Here is a 24091-nt window from a genome sequence, read left to right as displayed (position 1 = left end):
ATTCTTGCAGAACTAAGCTTTTTGTGCCCACTGTAGGGCTCAGGTTTTTTTTTTCTTCCTTCCTTTCTTTCTTTCTTTTTAAAATTTTATTTGGTTTGTTTGTTTTGTTTTTGGCAAGACAGGCTTCTATCCGCTGCGCGCATGCACAAGATCTTGCTGCCTTTCAATCAAGCATATAAATTAGCCACCAGCCTTTGGATGAAGATACAAAGAAATAATGGCATCACAGTATAATCTCAGCACAAAAGATGCAGAGGCTGATTGTGCTTTCATGTGTCTAATCCCCATCTACCCCACAAGTTCTTAAGTGGTATTAAGGAAAGAACTGTGACTTCCATTTTCTGGACTCCCAATGAGCCCTATTCAGTCCTCTGCCATGCCATTTACTGTGTTTAATATGATTGACATATTTGCATATCTGCTTCTCCACTCTCCTATGAGGTTCTACAGAAATCTTAGTCACCCTATCATTCAGCTAACGATAGGTATTCAACAAACAGTGTCCCAAGGTAAAGGAGCACACAGTATTAAGTGTAATAAAGGTCTTAGATGAAGTAGTTGCATGTCACATCAAATTAAATCTGCAGAGTTCATTTCAATCAGCCACCAAGATCTGACTGATTGAGAATGAGACCTACCTTGAAAGATTCATTCTCCTTTTGTACTTCTACTATTTGAGAGCCAGTGGGGCGGGGGGGAATGCAAATTAGTTTTGGAGACCAAACAGGTTATTTTATTTATTTACTTATTTATTTATTTATTTTTTACAAATTGTTTTAAAAAAGACAACTACTTGCACTGTTGGTGGGAATGCAAGTTGGTGCAGCCACTTTGGAGAACAGCGTGGTGATTCCTTAAGAAATTAAAAATAGAGCTTCCTTATGATCCTGCAATTGCACTACTGGGTATTTACCCCAAAGATACAGATGTAGTGAAAAGAAGGGCCATCTGTAACCCAATGTTTATAGCAGCAATGGCCATGGTCGGCAAACTGGGGAAAGAACCAAGATGGCCTTCAATGGATGAATGGATAAGGAAGATGTGGTCCATATACACTATGGAGTATTATGCCTCCATCAGAAAGGATGAATACCCAACTTTTGTATCAACATGGACGGGGCTGGAAGAGATTATGCTGAGTGAATTAAGTCAAGCAGAGAGAGTCAATTATCGTATGGTTTCACTTACTTGTGGAACATAAGGAATAACATGGAGGACATAGGGAGAAGGAGAGGAGAAGGGAGTTCGGGGAAATTGGAGAGGGAGATGAACCATGAGAGACTGTGGACTCTGAAAAACAATCTGAGGGTTTTGAAGGGGCGGGGGATGGGAGGTTGGGGAAGCCAGGTGGTGGGTATTATAGAGGGCACTTATGGCATGGAGCACTGGGTGTGGTGCAAAAACAATGAATTCTGTTATGCTGAAAAGAAATTAAAAAAAAAAAGAAAACTACTTTAACTTTTGTCTAAAGTAATACCATAGTGGTAGTTTATATAAAAGGACAAGTTTTATCAGCAGAAATATATTCTGCTCCTCCTTGTCTTCTTTCCCTTCTTCTTCCTTAGTTTCTTTCTTTTTCTTTCTTAATTCTCATTTGACTGCTCTCATTTACGGTATTAGGAAAACCTTAACAACTTCATCATTGAAAATATATTCTTATAGAAAGTGCCAGAAAATATTAGCCCAGGAAGAGAGACGGTGAGGAATTTTCAACATTTTAGGAGAACTTAGGCAGCATGAGAGAGAAAGACACACAGAGACAAAAAAAGAGAGAGAGACAGAGGAAGACCTTAACTGGTGAAATCCTGGGCTACAGCTAACTGTAAGTGCCATGGAAAATACTAAGGCAAGTGAAGAAGGTAAAGGAAGATCATTATATGTTACATCATGATAACTGGACAGCATAACAACGATACGAGATGATGTTATTTAAATGTTGCATTTTGTAACTTCTGTGACCAGAGAACAAGATGAGATTATATATTATCTTTTCAAAAAAGGAAAACAATTTTTCCCTGTCCTAGCTTCATTAATGAAATAATGAAACTGGACTTGAGAGAATGGAAATCCCAGACAACAAAATATTTGTAACAACATTTCCTACTTCAACTTTGAAAGTTTGTCAGGTTAAAAATAGGCAATAGTAGCATACTATGGCTTCTTTAGTTGTCTCACTCACTGGGTCCCATTTTAACAGTGTATAAATCCTGATTTCAAAAGTGGGTCTTCAAATGATCGGTTATCAGGACTCTACCACTGGTTGTTAAATTCACTGAACATGATCAGTTTCGAAAACATGCACAGGACTTCTTGAAATTGCATATGAGCAATTTAAACTACCAAACTTAGACATTTCTAACAATGCAATAACTTTCAATGACTCCTGAAAATAATCCACAGGGAACATCACCAAATACAAATGGAATTATAACTCTCAGTCTGTGTTTGGCTGCAATACTTTAATTTGATCACTTCTTATTTACCAGAGATAAAAAGAACAAATATTTCCACTGATCATAACATCTTCATGCTGGACCTTATTTATTCAGAAGAAAATTGACAGAATTTTACCATGTTCAAGTAAAAATGGGGGACAGAAAGATCAATAACCCATGGGTAGAACTTAGAAAAAGAAATGTTTTGTCTAGTAGAAAAAAAAATTTTTTTTAAGTTCCAGGGCCCGTCTGTACATTCTGTCTGAAATTATAGTTAAGAACCATAAAAGAGGTATTAATGATGTTTTCTGTGAGGAAGATGGCATTGTTTACAACTGAAAAAGCTTCAGAGGGGAGCCATCATTTTACCTGGATTTCAAAGTACTTGTAGAATTATGATAAGACATAGCAGGGATGGATAGGAGGGGTGCAGAAAACTTGAACAAAGCTGTGATGATAGGAGTGCACAGATGCACATAAAAGGACACAAAAGACAGACTGTCAAAGACTGCACAGCTGAGAATCTGTTACCGAAATGGGGTTTTAATCTAATCACATGTGATAACCAAAGTGCTAACCTGCTATTATTACTTCAAAATTATAGAATAGATTCACAGAAAATTAGTACAGTTTCTTTTCAGAGAGTTAGCTGAAAACAATGCCTATTTTGTTGTTTTAATAACTGGAAAATGTGTATGACCACTGTTTCCGTGAGGAAGGTTGGAAAACAGAAAGTCAGACTCTCAGGACAAATGTAGTGGTGGTAATCTTGGTTAACTATTCAGAATTACGGTTGTCACTCTTCCAGTTAATGGTAGTGACCTAGTTTTAACAACTGGCTCCACCTCATAAAGGGCCTCATTGGACTAATGGTATAATCTTTCTCTTTGGCAGTGCTATATTCAGGAAGAAGATATGAACAAAATGTGACATAGGGTATGCTGAATTGTTCTGGAAGTGACTTCTAAGTGAAGTCCCAAGAAAATATCTACCCTTTTCCATAGTAGCAGGGAAGGTTGTAGACTCAGTTGCTACCAACTACCATATTTGTGGCTCATATTGTAACCCACAACACTCTAGGCTTGAGTCACCATTTTAGACCTCAAACAAGAAGAAACATGGTGGCTGTTAAATAAACCTACTTGAACTTCTCTTATTACTTCAAGTTATGTGAGCAACTGTTTTACAGCAGCATCCCCTTTTGGATACAGCCAATTAGAACGGAGCTTTCTGTTTCTTAAAGTCAAATCATTCTTACTGGAAGAGCCACAAAGACATAAATATCAATATCGCTTATAATGGAAAACAAACAAGCAGACAAAAACCCTTACTATAAAAAAAAAAATGAAAGCATACATGAATGCTGACGTTCTCATTAACTCCAGAGAAGGTGAGATAAAAATGTAACTTGCACCTGCCAGGAGCAGGTGGTTGAGGCCTTCATCTTATCTATATTATGTTATTATTTAGCCTGATCTTTCTCCATCTAGTTTTATTTAAAGGATTAAAATATTTTAAATCTAGGTGGTGGACACAAGAATAAGAATTCTTTTATCATTCTATATGCTCAAATACGATAGTCACGAGTCATATGTGGTGATTAAGTTATAAAATATGACTAATACAACGTGAAATGAATTAAATGCATAAACTTCACACTAAATTTCAAAGACTTCATACAAAAAAACCTATAAATAAGAAGTATTCCAATAACTATATAATGATTATATGCTAAAATTTTATTTTTAATATACTGGACTCAATAAAATATTGCATTAAAATAATTTCACATAACTTTTACTTTTTCAAGTGAGACTGCAGGAAAATTTGGAATCATAGATGGAATGTACATAATTCATCCGTCATCACTTATAGAGTTTTTTATTTGAAACATTTCATAATTAGCATTTAAAATTAAAAGTCTGTTTTATACTGAGCATTTTCTTATATATGACATATTTTACTATAAAAGTTAATAAAGGAAAACTCCAGCAATTTGTGCACAATTATTAAGTTTTATCCATCTTTTCTGCCCGAAGGACTGGAGTAACTTATATTCTAGAGATTTAGGGTGATAAATAACACATTTTCCACCTATTATTTTTTCTGCTTCAAAGATACAAAAAGAAGACAAAATAGTAGCAATATCATCTTTTCCATATTCATTTAATAGAAATCTGCTCATTAACTGGGTTTTTAATTACTTTCATTAAAAGATCTCCTTGACTTCCCCTGACCTTCTTGATACTCATTACTAACTGTTTTGAAGCCTGAAGACTAAGAATTTTAACTTCAGGGCCAAATCATCCATGAGATAGCTAATAATTCCAGGAAATTACAATCGTTATGATAAGATGGGTGAAGATCTTTTTCTCTAATAATTCTTAAGAATTGTGTTTATATTAATTTTTATGACATTGAGAAGCATACAATAAATTTTCCTTATCATTTCTTCAAGCTCTCAAATCTTAATTGAAAATCTTTTTTTTAAATTTTATTAATAAAATATTTTCTCAATCATAAGCAGAGTATTTATTAAAAACTGCACACTGAATATATAAAGAAGAAAAAATGTCCATAAGTCCATTAATAAAACATAATAATCATTTTTAATATTAGTTTTTAATATATGTATATACCTATATTGTCTTAAATGTAATTTTATATACTCATGAATTTCTATAAACTTTGTGAATGTCAGGACAAAATGTGCTTGCTATATAAAGTACAGGTAAGCCATAATTTACTTAAACACTTCCTTATTTAGAGTCTTTGGTTTCAAGAGATGGACAATGAGATCAAAACTTTATTTATACAGAGTCACCCAAATATATGCTCCAGACTGAGGTTATTTTATCCCAATAATTTTGAGAGAAGCCCAAAGTTCTTTTCTATCTATAATGAGAGGTTATAATTAAATCTGGGCCTATTTGTGTGACATAAGTAGTAATTTAGGCCCATTTAGTTTAGTAAATCCACAAAAAATATGGAACACAGCTAGATAAATCTACATTGATGAGCCTGAGCAGACAAATCAGTGAACTTACTGAATAGACAAATACCTGTCTTCTGACATTAAAAGAACCCAATTTTTTATAAAAATTTGCCAACTCTTTATTTAATTGGATGATCAAAGCATAAAATATTAATATGGGATATGATAAATAACTTACCTTTCTCAAGTGTACAGTGATTTTTTGAATGAATGTTTTTTAATGTATTTGTTGTATAATTATTACTTCTGAATATCTGAACACACAAATTATATATATATGTATATTTCAAAATTTTTATATACATTTTATATATTTATATGGATGGACATATACTATAAAGATGAATATATTCTATATAATATTTGTGTAATATATATAGTAATATATAGTATATATAGTATGTAATATATATGAATATACATATTCTCTATATATACATATATAGAATATACATAGTCATATGTATATATGCCTATTCATACGTATATATGAATATATACATAGCATAAAATATATGGCTATAAAAATTATAATGTATATATAGTACTTTTTTGTCGATCTTATAGTGTGGCCAGTCAAGTAAAATGTATGGGATAGTAGAGAAAAAAATAGTTCATTGGGTCCATATCCAGGTTGTACCTCAGACTTTGAGATTTAATCAAACTAACTCTTAGATTCCCTATTGGAAAAGGATATATAATTCTTAATTGCCAAATGGTTGTGAAAATATGAAATGTGTTCATTATCTCTTACAGCTGAGGTATTTACTCAATGCTGAGACTAGATTTTTGTCATTGGAGCTAGTGTTGAATTATTGGGGAAAAGTTTCCAAGTATATTTCTCCACCAAATAGGGCAATATTATTTGTGTCTCATAGGCCCAAAGATGTAGTAAAATATTTCTTTTCTAGCTTCTTCAGTTTCATTTTAATTCATAGAATAAACTCTGGATGGGTATCAGAAGTCCTCTTGACTGATTGACGGACTGCAATTTCCCCTCTCCTTAGAACTCTAAGTTGTTTTTTTGTTTTGTTTTGTTTTTACTCTTTATGAGAAAGATGGATTTAAAGCTTTGTTCTAGAGAGAACTGTTGGATCCTTGTTTTCAGAGTCAAGCATCAAAGAGTTCTTCTAGAATTATAATTCCATTGGAGTTCTGATATATTGGCATGATGAAAAACAGACAGGAAGGTTTTTTTTTTTTTTCACTTACATTTTAAAATGAACAGAAATAGTTTATGAGAAAGTTCAAGGATTCTAAACTAACAGAAAATGGGAAGTTTTTCTTGCAACAAAAGTTAGCTTAGAGGCACCTGGGTGGCTCACTGGGTTTAGCATGCAATTCTTGATCTCAGCCCAGGTCTTGAGCTCTGGGTCATGAGTTCAAATCCCATGTTGGGCTCCATACTGGGAGTGGAGCCTACATTAAAGAGAAAGGGAAAAAAAAAGGAAAAGAGAAGAGAAAAGGAAAGAAAAGAGAAAAGAAAGGAAGGGAGGAAGAAAGAAAGAGAAAAACAAAACAAAAAATTGTCTAATCTGAATTTGGCATAATATTCATTTTATTTCATTTGCTGAATATCATTGAAATGCACAGACAAGCTATCATTTGACAAATATATTATTTGACAAACTCATATTTAATGTCTTTTTACCTCTAATCTTAGTAAGTACTGTTTTCACACATACTTCAGGGTTAGTTATGTGTTAGAAGCCATGATGTGTTCTGGACAACTACATCTGTAGTTGACAAATAATCAAGCAATTATAGTACAGAGAAATAAATGCTATAAATAGGAGTCAATGTAGAACATGGGGGAACATTGACAATGGGCATGTAATCTGGTCCTAAGGAATCCGTGAAGACACTCAAGGACCATTCATCTAAGTCAGGTGTTGAATGATAAGGCTTGACATGCAAGTGAATGGAGAGTGAGAAGCAGGGCATTCAAATAAAAGAAGTCGCCAATGTAAGGGGCTGTATGAAAAACAACATGGTATTTTGGGAAAACTAAAAGGTGCCCAATAATACAGAATTATAGAATTCAAGGGAAAGAATGTTGAGCAATAAGGCAAAGAAAGAAAAGTTCAGAGAAGTTGTATACATTGTAACTCATGTTAAGAATCTTTCCTCAAGGGGCGCCTGGGTGGCTCAGGGGGTTAAAGCCTCTGCCTTCGGCTCAGGTCCTGATCCCATGGTCCTGGGATCAAGCCCCACATCGGGCTCTCTGCTTAGTGGGGAGCCTGCTTCCTCCTCTCTCTCTCTGCCTGCCTCTCTGCCTACTTGTGATCTGTCAAATAAATAAATAAAATCTTCAAAAAAAAAAAGAATCTTTCCTCAAGCCTGTGCTATATACTATAAAGGATCCAAAAAGGAATATGGTCTGAAAAGTATCTCCTGCACTGAATCTGCATGTGATTACGACATAGAAAATGTTGCAAAAAGAAGTGACAGATGAAAAACATGATTAAAAAGACTTAACTGCAATTTCAGTGAGATTCCAGCAAAGATGCCAAGGAATTAAGCAAGTAGTAGAGAGATATGAAGAAAGTAGAGTAATTTTAAAAAATGACAAAGTCAACAGAATTGCTCAAAACTCCTGCCAGATCAGATGTTGCCTTCTTCTATAAGTCAAGTTTGACACTCAAATTCATGAGTTATATAGCTTGGCCAATTAACCAGGTGGACGGTGGTATCTTCAGTGTAACAGTAACAGAACTACAGGGACAGATGGAGGTGTCAAAATAGGACAGATAAGTCCCCCAAAACCTGCGTTCAAACAGCTAGTTCATGGCAAACATAAGACTACTTCCATCCACTAGTCACTGAAGAGAATACAGAGGTAGATAAGCAAGTCCTTATCCAAAAAAAATTTCTAAGCAAACATTTATCATGTTTCAAAATGTGATTCATAGCTACAAATGAATTGAGATTGCTAGAAAATGCATAATGCATTTGACTTAGGAATAATTTGGCTTTATCACCTTGAATGATCTATTTTTACAACTATCAAAGCATTATATCAGAGGCCAACAAAGCACAGTATATAATGATCACCTAGAAAATCAGAACACACACAAACATACACATATGCACACACAGTGGATTCTGGCTCTGATGCCTGCCGTATACTACTAGATAGCAGGTGTTCAATCAAAATTGTTAATGTACTTTCAGTGGGTCTCATATCCTTTAAAAGCAGGTAATTAGAATTATTCACAGATACTTTGAAACCATGAATAATTCATTCCTTTCACATCAATAAAATAATTATTGAATATTTTTATTCTTTGCTTTCTATTTCAATAAAATTGCTCATGTTGTGGCACTGTCACAGGACTAAACTTTTTAAATATGTCAAATTAACAGGATCCCTAGAGGATGGAAAATGTTCAGCAGACTGAGAACTTTCCAGAACCTCCATTTACTTTTTATAAAACTATTTCAGGGTTAAATATTTTTAAAATATTCTATACTAATACATATACCGAATGCAATGCATTGTCAGTCCTAAGTAGATATTTTCAGTCTGAACTATTTCTTATACAAGCTTTTAAGAAAGATGGAATGCTTATATATTTATATATAAGGATGTTTTAAAATATGTACAGGTAGTATTTACGACATAATACTGTAAGATATTATTGTTTTTATATATTTGAGAAAAATGAGACATTTTTATTTTAATAAATTAAAAGCAATCCATGATTATAAAATATAGACTTTATGGACTTTAAAACTGTTAAAATTTTTATTTCATGAAAAAAAAATTCTATTTAATTGGATAATAATAAGGCTTTAGAATGCTACCAAATAAAATATACCAGATGGCTAATCTCTGAATCTTCATAATAAAATGCTTTTTTGTTTAATAATCTGATGGAATATACCAACAATGAGTTAAAGCAATTATATGAAAATTAACTTTAAAATTTATGCAATAAATTTGTACAATAACATTATAATCAAAAGCTGACATTTCTCACATATCTATAGTAATGACATGTCATCCTCATTTAAAAAGGGGTTTTATACACATTTTTTAAAAGATTTATTTATTTATTCATTTTGGAGACAGAGAAAGTGCACAAGCAGGCAGGGGTGGGGGAAGGGACAGAAGGAAGGAGAGACTCTCAAGCAGACTCCCTCCTGAGGGCAGAGCCCAACACAGGGGTTGATCCTAGGGCCCTGCGATCATGACCTCAACCAAGATCATGACTTGAGCCAAAGTCAAGAGTTGGTTGCTCAACCAACTGAGCCACCCACACATCCCCTGATACTACATTTTTTTGAAAGGGGTTCTTTATCCATATAAGACACTCAAGAATATATTACCTTCTGAAAATAAAATTTTTAAACGATTCATTGTCAATATAGATAGATTATGAACGATTTATATGAACTACAAAACAAAGCAAAACAAAATCTCCTAAAAGTTCTCTTAAGTTTTTACCAGGTGCTTTTATCTCCCCTTCCTCTCCCTGTCTCTCTTTCTCATTCACACACACACACACACACACACACACTCACAGAAATACATGTGTGTGTTAGTCACTTGCATGTATACATACATGCATGTACCCTCTGTATGTGTGAGTGTGTGTTTATATATATATACAAACAAAAATAACACAGCTTATGTACCTCATGGTGGAATTTTTAGGCTATAGTCTTTTGGGGAAAACTGAAATATCTAAATACACAAATATACAATTTAAAAGTTTGGTAAACACTGTGAAGAAATATAGGTCACTGTTAGGAAAAATCAGAATAAATATACCCAGAAAGAACACTCTAGTAAAGTGGTCCCGGGCAAGGAAGGTAACTGTAAACCAGGAAGGACAAACTGAGCAGTACTGCTCCTTTCCAGTTTATGTTTGTGTACTAATTGAAGCAGTGTACAGAGTCAGCATTTGGAAATTCTTAAAAGTCAAACTGACTTTAACAGAGATATTAATAACATCAAACATCACTGCCAAAGTATATGGTTCTTCATGTGTTTTCGGTTTGGGTGGGGAGCAAAGAAACTAGAATTTTGAGACAAGATGAATATTCATAAAGCTATATGTTTTCCATTTACAAAGTGTTATAGTTCTTCTATGATTTATATAAGCAGTTTACTGTTAATTCTCTAACCATATGAAATAAGTTCTAGTTGGGTTATAGATACTAAGCTTGGAGGGCAGAAGTTTAGAGATTCGGGGGAAACCAGTGATTTGTATTCTAACCCCTTTCTGGCATTAATTTACTATCTTGGATTATCTATTTTCACTCCAATTTTATTTCACACAGCCATTAATATTGCAAAGTGAAGATTTGCTTTTCCTCGCCAGTAGTTTAATTTGTTCACAGTAGGATTCTCTGAGTGAAGGTCAGCTAAGTTCTCTTTACCAGTCTCCAATATGACATACCGTGCTTCCCTGGACAAGTCAGAGACCTTGTTTCCTATGTTGGTTGTATTTTTCCAAATAAAAACTACTTGAAAAGTCTATTTGCCCATTTATTTTGACATCCTCAAAAATTATTGGTGATGCCTGTTTTCTTTTATTGTACTGATGGTCCTTAGATAAGAAACTTTCCAGTACTTCAAGGAAATAGGGCAAGAGAGAAAAGTGAATAAGGATTTGGAGAAGCCATGATTAGTAGGGTGTGGATCAAACAAAATGGCCCAAGTTTGGAGAGGGATTGTTTAACAAGAGTTAAGCAAATGGAGACATTTTATCCAATAGCTATTGTAAACTCAGAATTTACAGCACCTGATAATCAATCCCAAGTGGTCCTAGTAAATATGATCCTAAGTGGGGGTGACAGATTTTATTTTCCAAAAAATGGTTGCAAAGCTATTACTATCCCACATGCCTATACAGAAATTTTCCATGCTCATTAAGAAGTGAAATCTGTGTTCTTTCTCCTAAATCTTGGGTGTATTCTGTATCAACTAGCAGGGTATCATGAAAATAAATGACACCATGTGACAGCTTAGGAGGGTTATTAAAGGTGACACCATTTCTACCTGTCTCTCTCTCTCTCTCTCTCTGATGAGCTCATCTTTATAATCCAGTCACCATTATGAAGAATCCTCAACTGCATGAAGAAACTACGTGAAGTTACACTGGCTAACAGACGAAGGTAAAAGTTCCCAGGCAATGACCAACATGAATGATTAGATATGTAGGTGACTAAGGCTTCAGAAGATTCCAACCTGTAGGCATGAAGTTATCCCCACCCAGTGAGGCTCTGATTTCTGGTGAAGGTCCCAGACAGAGGGGGGAAGAATCAAATAATCTCAACTGCACCTCCCTTGGAATTCCAGACTTAACAAAAATTAGGAGTGTAATAAAGGGCTGATCTGTGCCTCTATGTTTTGGAGGTAATTTGTTATGCAGAAGTAGAAACTCAGAGAAAAGGGTAGAAAAGGGGGAGACAAACCTTTCTGTCTAATATGGGGAATGAATTATAAATATTTCATACAGTCAGGCCAGTATGTCTTGGTATGTTCCAGCATGCTATGGAGCAAAGTTGTCTTGAGCAGAGCTGAGGTGCTACAATACTGTGCACTAGGAAGGTATTTGGAATGTCCGTCTTGAGTACACATGTGGATGTCCCTGTTAGCTCTTCAGAGCTATACAGCTTAGTAATAGTTAACCACAGTTTTCCACAGTGAAAGCAAATAAGTATTCATGAGTCCATACTAATGTAAACAAAAGACTGAATAAATAAATGAGGAAGAAAAGACAAATCGTCTCTGCAGAAGAATTTCAAATAATTTCTATAGTCAGCCCTCAAGTAGATGAAGCTGACTTAACTCCTTACCTCTTAAGTATGGATAGAACAGAGTGACTTCCTTCTATACTGGACTACACGGAAAGAAGAGAAAAACAGGAACTTCACAACAGAGAAATCTCAGTCATATGATCAGTGTTAATATCACTAGTGGTAAGTCGTGTTGGCAGCATGTATCACTGACACGATAAAAATGCACTTTGTTCTTGTGGTCTTCCTAACATGCATAATTCCAGTCTAATTATAAGAAAGATCAGCAGACACACCAAGATGGGAAGACATTCTACAAAATGCCTAACCAGTACTTGTCAACACGGTCAATATTACCAAAAAAATTAAAACTGAGAAATTGTCAAAGTCTAGTGGATAGTCAGGAGACAGGATGATTAATTGTGATGTGGTAACTTGGATGGGATCTTGGAACAGAAAAAGGACATTAGGTAAAAACTAGGGAAATATTAACAAAGCTTGGATTTTAATTCACAATAACATATCAATATTGATTCATTAGCTGTGACACGTGTCCCATACCATTTTAAGATAATAGAGGAGAAATTGGGCACAGGCTATATGATTTAAAGAAATTGGGCACAGGCTATATGATTTAAAGCTATTCTGTTTTTTTCAAAGTTTACTTTTAAAAAAATGGATTTTCACATTAAAACCATCAAAGCTACTGTTCATCTCTAGGGCCATTCGGAGACTTGGAAATGGGAATTAACTCTTGGTCCTTTATTACTTCCACACCTTCACCCTGCAAGGAGGGGCAGGAACCAGGTTGCCCACTGGAGCTTTAAGCAACAGCGGAGTTTTGAGTGAGAAACGAGTTCTAGAGGGTAAGGAGGGGCTTGAAGCACAAAATCATGCTCCTTATACTCATCACTTTACATTATTCTCTGGAAGAGTCATACCTAATAAGTACAGAAATAAAAGTAATTTTGTAACAGTTTTAGATGGATATGTTGTTCTGAGAATACTTTACAGAGGAGGATTACCTTGTTAGTAAAGGCACCTCTGAGAAAGGGATGGGTGAGCATAGCCTGCTGAGTACAGATTAGTTCAGTGGCGTGAAGGGGTATTTAGGATGGGACTGACTCCAGACAGAGGACCAGGCTTGTGCAAAGACACTGTGGCAAGAAACAGCACACAAGGGATTGTAAACTGGAAAAACAGAGAATGACGAGAAGTCTGGAGCGAGACGTGTCTAAGAAAAGGTATCTGGGCGGGACCAGTAAAAACCAAAGAGCCTTCTGCTTGGAAGGTAAGCCACCCAACGTCAAGTGGTTGATGGAGTTTTAACAGCAGATTTGATGCCAAAATCTGAGCTTTTCTATGTTTTTCTAACATAGCATCTTGCCTCTCTACAGATGTCATCACCTGAATAAGGCTGCCATTGTTCTATTTATAAAACAGATAAGTTAGTAAGTGCTAGTATTAAAGTGGACAATTAAAAAGGGAAAAAAAGGGGCGCCTGGGTGGCTCAGTGGGTTAAGCCACTGCCTTCGGCTCAGGTCATGATCTCAGGGTCCTGGGATCGCCCGCATCGGGCTCTCTGCTCAGCAGGGAGCCTGCTTCCCTCTCTCTCTCTCTCTCTGCCTGCCTCTCCATCTACTTGTGATTTCTCTCTGTCAAATAAATAAATAAAATCTTTAAAAAAAAAAAAGGGAAAAAATATTTTGGAGGTTAAGAGCAAATTACTAAAATTGTCTTTTACTGAAACAGGAAAACACCAGGGCCACTTCTCTCACTATTTGCCTGTGGCCCATCTGTTGCATGAGAGAGTCCCTCTCTGGGTTTCACAGGCTGAGAAGTGACATTTGCATGAATTCAGACTTTTTCAGGCAGAGCCTGACAGATGCAAACTGGGTTTGTGTGATTGCTGGGGAGCTCCGTGAGGAGGGTGACTGATGGGAATGAGCTGCCGAGAATAATCAGAGCAGAAGGAGGGTTTGCAAAGGGCTGAACAAGCTCTGCAAAGCTCAGGTCATTGCCTCTGAGAGTTGAAACCTCTAAAGAAAGGAGTTTCGCATATTGATTTCCTCATTCGTCTGCCTAGTGGCCTGGATTGCTAATTATGGGTTGGTGTCCTAGTCTCAGGCGAGACATATGCTAAAGATCTAAATAGCAAATTTGCCCTTACTCCATACACACACACACACACACACACACACACACACGGTGTCAGATCTTAAAACAGATTTTATTATTTCATTTCTATATGCTTTATTAGACTTTTTTTATTTACTTCTAAGATTTTATAACTATGTTCTAGAATCTTCTGGAATTGCAAATTTATCAGAGTCCCTGTCTGCAGGATAACCACTATACTAAATTTGCTGTTTATCATTCCCAACCATGTACAAACATATTACTGATATTATGATTGCTTTTAACTTTATAGAATACTGTACACAGCATTATGTTACCTCTTTATGCATAGCATTATAAGGTTTTATTACCCATGTTGATATGTTTTATTCATTTTTACTGCTTAATAGTATTTCTAAATATATAATGATTCAATTATAAACTTGCTGTTGGTGAACACAGAAGTTTCACGTCTATTTATCTCAGTCAATTTTTTTCATAAAATTCAAATTTTATATTACTGTTGCAATAGTTGCATTCATTTAGTGTTTGCACAGATATCTTTTTTCCCAGCCCTTTACTGGAATCTTCTTGTGTACTTTGCAAGATAGTTATCTCTTATCAATACAAAACAGTTGGATATTTTAAAAATTCAGGTAATTTCTGACTCTAATTAGTGATGTATTCTAATTACGCTTAGAATTGCTTTTATATTTGGACTTAACATACCTAACACTGGAAATTTTTGTTTATTATTCTTTGCCTTTCCTTTTGATTCCTGGCTATTTTATGTTGATTTTAAAATTCAGTGTTTTTCTTCTTTTCATCTACAGATTCCTTTTTTTAAAAAAATTAGCCAACATATAGTACCTCATTAGTTTTTGGTGTAGTGTTCAGTGAATCATCCGTTGCATAGAACACCCAGTGCTCCCCACATCACGTGCCCTCCTTTTTTTTTTTTTAAAGATTTTATTTATTTATTTATTTGACAGACAGAGATCACAAGTAGGCAGAGAGGCAGGAGGAGAGAGAGAGAGGAGGAAGCAGGCTCCCCGCTGAGCAGAGAGCCCGATGTGGGGCTCGATCCCAGGACCCTGGGATCATGACCTGAGTTAAAGGCAGAGGCTTTAACCCACTGAGCCACCCAGGCGCCCCATCATGTGCCCTCCTTAATGCCCATCACCCAGTGACCCCATGCCCACACCCACCTTCTTTTCTACAACCCTCAGTTTGTTTCCAGGAGTCAAGTCACTCATGGATTGGCTCCCTCTCTGATTAAATTCTAAAAGTAAAGTTTGAATTTCTATGCTTTAAAGAAAAACTCATATTAAAAATACTCACTTACAAATCTTTTCCACAAACCTAGCCGTTTCTATTCTTGACCAAAACAAAACACATATGTCACCATGTTTCCAGCACCAGGAGATCACTGTTGTGTTATTGTTGGTGAGAGCTTTAGTTTAACCCTTACTTAAACATAAGAAACATTAGTGTATTTAGCTTTGCTTGGGTTGTTCATAACTTCTCTGACCTCCTTCAGATTCCCTTTATTCTTGTTTAAGTGCGTCATTTAATATTCTTTTAGAGTGGATTTCTGGATGGATCTTTTTTACGTAACTCTGAAAATCCATTTATCTTTCAAAATTGTGAAGGGCAACAAGTCAGGAAATGACAGATGCTGGCGAGGATGCGGAGAAAGGGGAACCCTCCTACACTGTTGGTGGGAATGTAAGCTGGTGCTCTGGAAAACAGCATGGAGGTTCCTTAAAATGTTGAAAATAAAAATGCCCTATGACCCAGCAATTGCACTACTGGGTATTTACCCCAAAGATACAAACGTAGTGATCCAAAGGGGCACGTGCACCCGAATGTTTATAGCAGCAATGTCCACAATAGCCAAACTATGGAAAAAACCTAGATGTCCATCAACAGATGAATGGATCAAGAAGATGTGGTATATATACACAATGGAATACTATGCAGCCATCAAAAGAAATGAAATCTTGCCATTTGTGACAACATGGATGGAACTAGAGCGTATCATGCTTAGCGAAATAAGTCAAGCAGAGAAAGACAACTATCATATGATCTCCCTGATATGAGGAAGTGGTGATGCAACATGGGGGCTTAAGTGGGTAGAAGAATCATCAATGAAACAAGATGGGATTGGGAGGGAGACAAGCCATAAGGGACTCTTAATCTCACAAAACAAACTGAGGGTTGCTGGGGGGAGGGGGTTTGGGAGAAGGGGGTGGTATTATGGACATTGGGGAGGGTATGTGCTTGGGTGAGTGCTGTGAAGTGTGTAAACCTGGTGATTCACAGACCTGTACCCCTGGGGATAAAAATATATTATATGTTTATAAAAAATAAAAAATTATTAAAAAAAATTGTGAAGGGCAAAGTAAATTGGCTGATGTGTAGCTTATTTTTCCCCAGCTCTGAAGATACTATTCTGTTATTTTCTAATATTTATTATTGTGAAGGAGGAGTATTGTCAGTCTACTTAACTTGACTCTATAATCATCTACCCTCCTTTTCTATAGATTGTAAGATCTTCACTGATCTGTACTTTCACTAGGATGTATCTAAGGTATGATTTATTCTAATTTGTGATACATCAGACTCAGCCTTGGAGCTAAGGACCAGTGCCTTTTTTCAATTATGGAAATACAAAGTTAAACCCCCCCTTAAAGGTTTTTCTATACGCTTCTATTCAATTGCTCCTTCTGAAACACCTGCCAGATAGTCTTGGAATTCATAATCTGTTCTCTATTACTCCAAACTTCTCATATGGTTTTTTTTTTTTAATTTTGAATAGTTCTTTGCCTCTTTAAGTCAGGTTCTGGATGAATTCCTCATTGCTCCATTTAATTCACTAATTTTCTCAATCCCTATTCAGTTCAGGATTAATGATTATACACATATATTATTCTCAATTACATGTATATTATATGTACTGTATATAATACATATACAGTATTTTCTAAGAATTCCAATGATTAGTCCCTGGCTACCCTCCAACTTTTGCCCTTCCAGTTTCATTTCTGCTTTTTATTACATTTAAAACGTTGAATTCTTTTATGGGTAGGGTCTCTCTATTCCTCTAGTTGAACTAATTGTACTTATGTGTTTCTGAGTCTCCAGCCAATTACCAAGTCCATAATAAAGATTAAATAACATTGTTCTACAAATTTTAACAATTGACTCTCTTCATAGAGTGTTTTTAATAAAGGTACAGGTCTTCCACTAATGAACTCATTCATTTAATATTCTTATTTTCATCTGCTTATTTTTATAGCCACTCATAACCTATTACACCAAGGGTCTATACATAATAGTGGAGACAGATGACAGCAATGCATCTTTAATTTACTTGTTCTTTCCACTCAGATCCCTGACTTCACAGTTACATAACTGTCACTAATCTACCTAATATTTCTCAGCCTCAGGTTTTTTTTTTTTTCTTTATTAACATTATGGAAATAGAATTACCTTCTTCATGATTCCTATGAGAAATAAAAATGATTTTTAAAACCGTCCCTAACACAAGACAAACTCATATTATACTGATTCTTTATCTTCACATTCTTATTTTATTCATCTTACTTAGAATCTATATTCAGGACCAAAGAGGAAGTTATGGAGATATCAGATTATTGACCTAAATCATTAACATTTCAATACATTTAACAGAATACTTGAGGCTGCTGACAAATCCTTATTGTTTTTATGGGTGTTGAGTTATTCAAGATACACAAAGAATGAAATCTTTTTATATACTTCCCTTAAGCATCTGTATGAGTGGGAAGCTGAGAAAGGGGGAAGGAGGAAATGAGTCTCCCAATAAAGTCATTCTTTATAGCAACATTAGTGACGGGAGAAACACCTAATTTGGATACATTGTTTAAATATTCTGCTGAAATCTGCAAACCTGTGAGATAAGGCCCACCATTCATTCAATAATTCACTTAGCAAATATTTCTTGGACACCTTCTATGTGCCAAGCATTTCTTTTGATGCTGGAAACATAAAAGTAAACAAAATCATTTGTTATCATAAATATAAAAGCTACTTGTTCACCTCCTAATTGCCATCAAGTACTCTTCTGCAGAAGGAAATCCCCAGGGTTTTTGTGGAAACAAGTGCAGTGTTAAATAGTGTTTTTTTCCTCACTAAATCAGATAATACATGTTTAGGCAACATCAGTAAGAGCATATGGTCTGTCTAAAGGCAAAATTCTCCTCACAGTCTTCCTGGCCATATCACATACAAAATAGCAGGTTACATTTCTGGCACTATATTTAGTCATATTTTAAAACAAACTAGGGCATCCTCAGGGTACTAAGTGTTTTGATAGCCATGGGCTCTAAGAATATTTCATGGATCGAGCTAAATTTATCCTGGATAAAAGTGGACTTAGCTACCATGTGAAAGCAGTTTTCAAAATCTTGAAGATACAGTAAAAGAAGGATTAGAAATAATCTATATGCTTCTGGAGAACATGATTAAAATTAACATCTGTCAGTATCAATACCTTCAGGATAAAATGCAAAATATGACTTTAGCACAGTCATTCTCAAAGAGCTGTCCTTGGTCCAAGAGCATCAGCTTCAATCAGAGATTTGTTAAAAACGTAAATTCTGAATTTACTGAATCATAATTTCTGGAGTTAAAGCCCAGCAATATGTGTTCTAACAAGCTCTATAGGGCTTATTTCTTTTTAAATTCCAGCTTTAGGGGCACCTGGGTGGCTCAGTGGGTTGAGCTTCTGCCTTCCTCTCAGGTCATGATCTCAGGGTCCTGGGATCAATCCCAGCATCAGGCTCTTAGCTCAGCAGGGGGCCTGCTTCCCTTCCTCTCTCTCTCTCTGCCTGCCTCTCTGCCTACTTGTGACCTCCGTCTGTCAAATAAATAAAATCTTTAAAAAATTTTTAAAAAATTCCAGCTTTACTGAGATGTAACTGACATATTAACATTGTGTAAATTTAAGGCATACAACATGATGTTTTGATTCATGTATATATTGCTAAGTAATTACTTCAATAAGATTAATTAACACATCCATTATCTCGCATGGTCAGTATTTGTTGTGGTGGTTATTGGTGGTAAGAACATAGAAGATGTATTCTCTTAGCAACTTTTAAGTACTCAATACAGTTAACATTGGCCACCATGCTCTACATTAGATCCCCAGAGTTTTTTCATCTTGTGAATGAAAATTCATACCTTTGGCAAATGTATCTTCATTTCCCTCTACCTCCCATACCCTGAGTCCCTGGTAACCTCCAATCTATTATTTCTGAATTCCCCTTTTTTTAGATTCCTCATGTAAGTGAGATCAGATAGTATTTGTCTTTCTTTGTCTGACTTATTTCACTTAGCACAATGCCCTCAAAGTTCATCCATGTTGTCACAAATGGCAGGATCTCCTTCCTTCTTATAACTGAATAATATTCCTCCGTGTGTGTATCATAGTTTTTGGTTTGTTTTATTCACTCATCCAAAGATGAACACTTCCATTGTTTCCATGCCTCAGCTATTATGAATAATGCCATAGAGTATATCTCTCCAAGTGTTTGATGTCTATTACTACTGGAGATATACTATCATAGCATGAATTTAGGACCAACTTAACCATTTCTCCAGACTGATCTCTTTTTATTTCAGCACATGTGCTTGTGTTCTAGCTTCAAACTTTCAAAATTCCAGGTATATGTATATGATGTTAATCCTTTTTGGATCTTCTCAGTCTTCCTTTCTTGACAAATTTCTATTCAGTCTTTAACACTTACCTTTTTTGTTCTTTCATTAACTCCTAGTCAGAGTTACTTATCCTTTCTGGACTTCCAAAGTATTTTCACTTAACATTAGACAATTACCTGCTTGCCTACTTAGACAAGCAACCAGGTAAGCAATAATAACCTGGATTTCTGGTTATTACATACTCATGAATACACGAGTTTCAACTACATCTCTAGGGTGGTCCATTAAATGAGTTTTCTGAGTGACTCTTATTTGTCTGGTTTTGGGAAATTTTCATGTCCACTAAGTACTGTGGAGAATCATGCAGAAAGGAAAGTACAGTCAATATGGCTCCATGACCAGCAACTCTTCATAATTGTCCAGAGTCTTCATTCATGAGATTTTAGGCCAACATGAAAAATAAGAAGGCTTAAGGAAAAATTTCACAGAAAAATTTAAAGCCAGCAGCATACCTAATTGGTTTACTTCTGAGCCATATCACAAAGTTCAGTACAGAATGATAATAATAATCCAGAATATTAAGAAAAAGTTGAAAATGCTTAAAATAATATTTCCCATGAGACTCAAAGGGGAGAAAGTTAAAAAAAATTATCATTATCATCAGACTCTTATCTGAGCCATAAATTTGCTAGGTATTTATACAGAATATAATTCAGCAGGAATCAAGTTTATTCTAATAGGTAGTAATGATAGCTTAAATTCATTAACTAGTTTCTGAGACAAGTATTTGAGAATAGAGGACTCCTTGGGAAACAATCTCTGGAAGGCATAAGAAGGGAGTGTACATTCCAACATAGGGTGTATTAATGAGAAAGAAATTGCTGTGGGAGACTGGGGTTCAGGTCCATTGGGAACCTCTGCAAGACCTTTTTTGCATTTGAGTCAACACAGAGGCAAAATGGGATACTTAATCATGAATTATATCAAGTAATTAGCTGAAGACTGCTCCTCAGAGCCAATCATTTTCTGGAACAGAGAAAGACCTCAGCAGAGAACGCATATCACTGTGCTCCAGAACAATGAGAGCCAAGAGTCTCTGGATGAGATTTACCAGCTTCTACTATAGTCACAGCTATGATAATCATGAATGCATTTTTTTACAAACATTACCTAATATACTCTTTTCAAGAACTCTGTGAGTTAAGCATTGTTATTATATTATTGTCTCAATTTTACAGATAGGAAAATTACAGCAAAGGGAGGTTTAAAAATTGCCCAAGGCAACAACAACAAAGAGAGGAACTGACTCAGCAATTTGACCTCAGAATTCACATTTCCAAACTCTACCTGGGAATCGTTATCAACCCACCTGGCTGACCATCTCAGATCAATGAAGTTTATCCAACTTGATTTTTCCCAACCCTGTGTAAATGTGTCTGTTCCTAGTAATGGGTCATTTTCTCCCGGAGCCCATGCCTAATTACAACTGTCAGTCTTTCATGCTCAAGAGATGGTCCCAGGAGGGTCAGTCACAGTGTCTTCAGATGCTCACCTCCACACATACTTTTCTACCTACTGGATTTTACTCCTACTATTGTTTTCTCATTTTAAAATAATTACATTATCTCCTTTGGCTTACATGTTTCAAACAATCAGTATTATTTTATACCTCATCTTCTTTTCTCCGAGTCACCACTCTTGGCAAGCCCACTTTCTTGCAGGTGAAGCTGACAGTCATTCTCTTTGTTATTTTTCAGCAGACAGACTTTCAATGAGAACTCATCAAAGCAATACATCTAAGACCATCAATGGCAAAGATAAAGGTGAAATTAAGTATGAAAGACTTGAAAACAAAGCAAAGCAAACCTCTTCTTAGATTCTATTGCCATTTAAAGTCCATAAGGAATGTTTTAATAATTTTTTTCTATCTTAGATTTTTCTAGCTCCTCTTTGACTATGATATATTCTGCTAGAGAAATACATGCTTTAAGTGGGTCAATAATTTACTGAACTAACCGGTTAATACTATGAGACAAAGGGTTGATTCACTCAAACCTTTGTTTAGTGACCACTCAAATCGATGAAATAGAGAAATTTGTAAACACAGTCAAAGATGGTGAAGTGATTAGTTGTGTTTCCCTGAAAGGCTTCATCAAAATATTCTGAGAATCCAAAAGACTGAGAACAATGGTGCTTTATATCCTATCCATAACCTTGGTTTTTTATTTCTCTGGTATAATCTTCACAGGATGTCTGCTTTCAATTAACTACTTGGACCACGTTTCATATTTATATAAAAAATTCTTGAATCTAAAATGTCGTATTTCTCAATGAAAACTGCCATCAGTACACTTGCCTCAATTTTCTATTCCCAAACCTTCTTTGTTTTATATTTCATTACCTACAGAAACCTAAACTCTGCTTAGCCTGAACGTTAAGGGAAAAAAATCCATAAAACATGTGTTATTGACGATTCTTTTTGTTGTTATTGTTTTTATCTATATTTACCACCCACATTTCTTCCAAGACCCACACTAACTTTCCTAACTAATATTTTACATAAATCTCCCACCTTAAAAAAACAAAATAAAAAACAGTAGTGATATCTACTAGAGATATCTAATTCCAATTAGATACTATTTATATTCTATTTTGTGTAAAGACAAGGATAATATGACTTAGGCTACTTGCTTCGGATATACGGCTCTACAACTATAAAACAGAATTCATTATTTAATTCATTCTTTGAATTATTTTATGCACTTATTCAACAAATATTTGTTCACTCTTTATCACTTTTCCAATATTTTGTTAGTCACTGAGGACAAGATCATGAATAAAAGCAAACAATGTCCTAGCTTCATGAAGTTTATTGCCAATAAAATAGAGAAACATTAATTAAGTAAACAAAGCAAGAAGTTTTAAATTCCAAAGTTATTAGCATTAAAAATTGAATTACTACACTGAAAAAATTAAATTAAGATGTTAAAAATAAATAAAAATTTTTTAAAAAGAAAAAAATTAAATTATTGGGGGTTAATGAGCATGCATGCAACAGGAATTCTAGAAAGTCAGGAAAATTTAAGTGCATTTAGGAAAATGTTGAGATTTAAGTGCATTTAGGAAAATGTTGAGATTTAAGTGCATTTAGGAAAATGTTGAGATTTAAAGGTTGAAAAAGCATTAGTTAGACAAAGACAGGAAAAGACAACTCCAGTGGAAGGAAACAGGTTTAAACATACTGTGAAGCAGCAGGATATTGGAAAATTCTCAGGGACTGAAGGAAGCCAGGATGGTTCTAATGAAGAAAGTAAGAAGAGGCATTGCCAAAGGTAAGGCTGTGGGGATATGTAGAACCTAGATCTGATATAACTTCTGGAGGCTACTTTTGGGGGTTTAACCTTGATTCTGGTAATGGAAAGAAATGTAAGCATTTTAAGAATGGCATGATTACATCTTTGCTTAGAAAGTCAAATATGAAAATGATTGGAGAGAGTCAAGGGTAGATGCAGATGAACAGGTAGGAAGTCACTGAGATTTTTTACCAAACTCACAGGATTAGTCTTAGGTACATCACAAATGATGAACGTTACCTGTTTCTAACCTTGCTATTATCAAAGACAAAGCAATGGATATGTTTTGTGCAAAGCTTTTTTCAAAAAACATTTTACAGATTTTCTTAATTCACAAACTAGTAATGTTTTTAATTAAAAATGCCTATTTGGGAAAAATCAAATGAAGAGAATTTAAATTTATCTAAATTTAAAAACAATTGCTATGCTACAAGATACATGTTGATATATCACATTCCTCTTTTTTGAGGTTCTTCTTTTATCTTCGTATAACCTATGGTCACACCGTTTGCACTGCACCAAAAAAAAAAAAAAAAAAAAAAATCTAAAAAATGTTATGCACATTTAATTCCCTGTCACATTAAACATTTTATTTTTTAATATCTTCCCCTTTTGACCACCTACTTTAACTGAAGTGTATAGTGGCTTTTTGAATTTTATTCGTGAACATCCTTTAGTGCAGTGAAGAAATGGTACAACACCCAAGTGTTCTTCCAGAGAGAGAGCAACTACAC

The sequence above is a fragment of the Mustela nigripes genome, chromosome 17 (assembly GCF_022355385.1).
Source record: "Mustela nigripes isolate SB6536 chromosome 17, MUSNIG.SB6536, whole genome shotgun sequence".
Classification (NCBI taxonomy): domain Eukaryota; kingdom Metazoa; phylum Chordata; class Mammalia; order Carnivora; family Mustelidae; genus Mustela; species Mustela nigripes.
The sequence above is the reverse complement of the archived record's forward strand: the minus strand, read 5'-3'. Positions refer to the sequence as shown.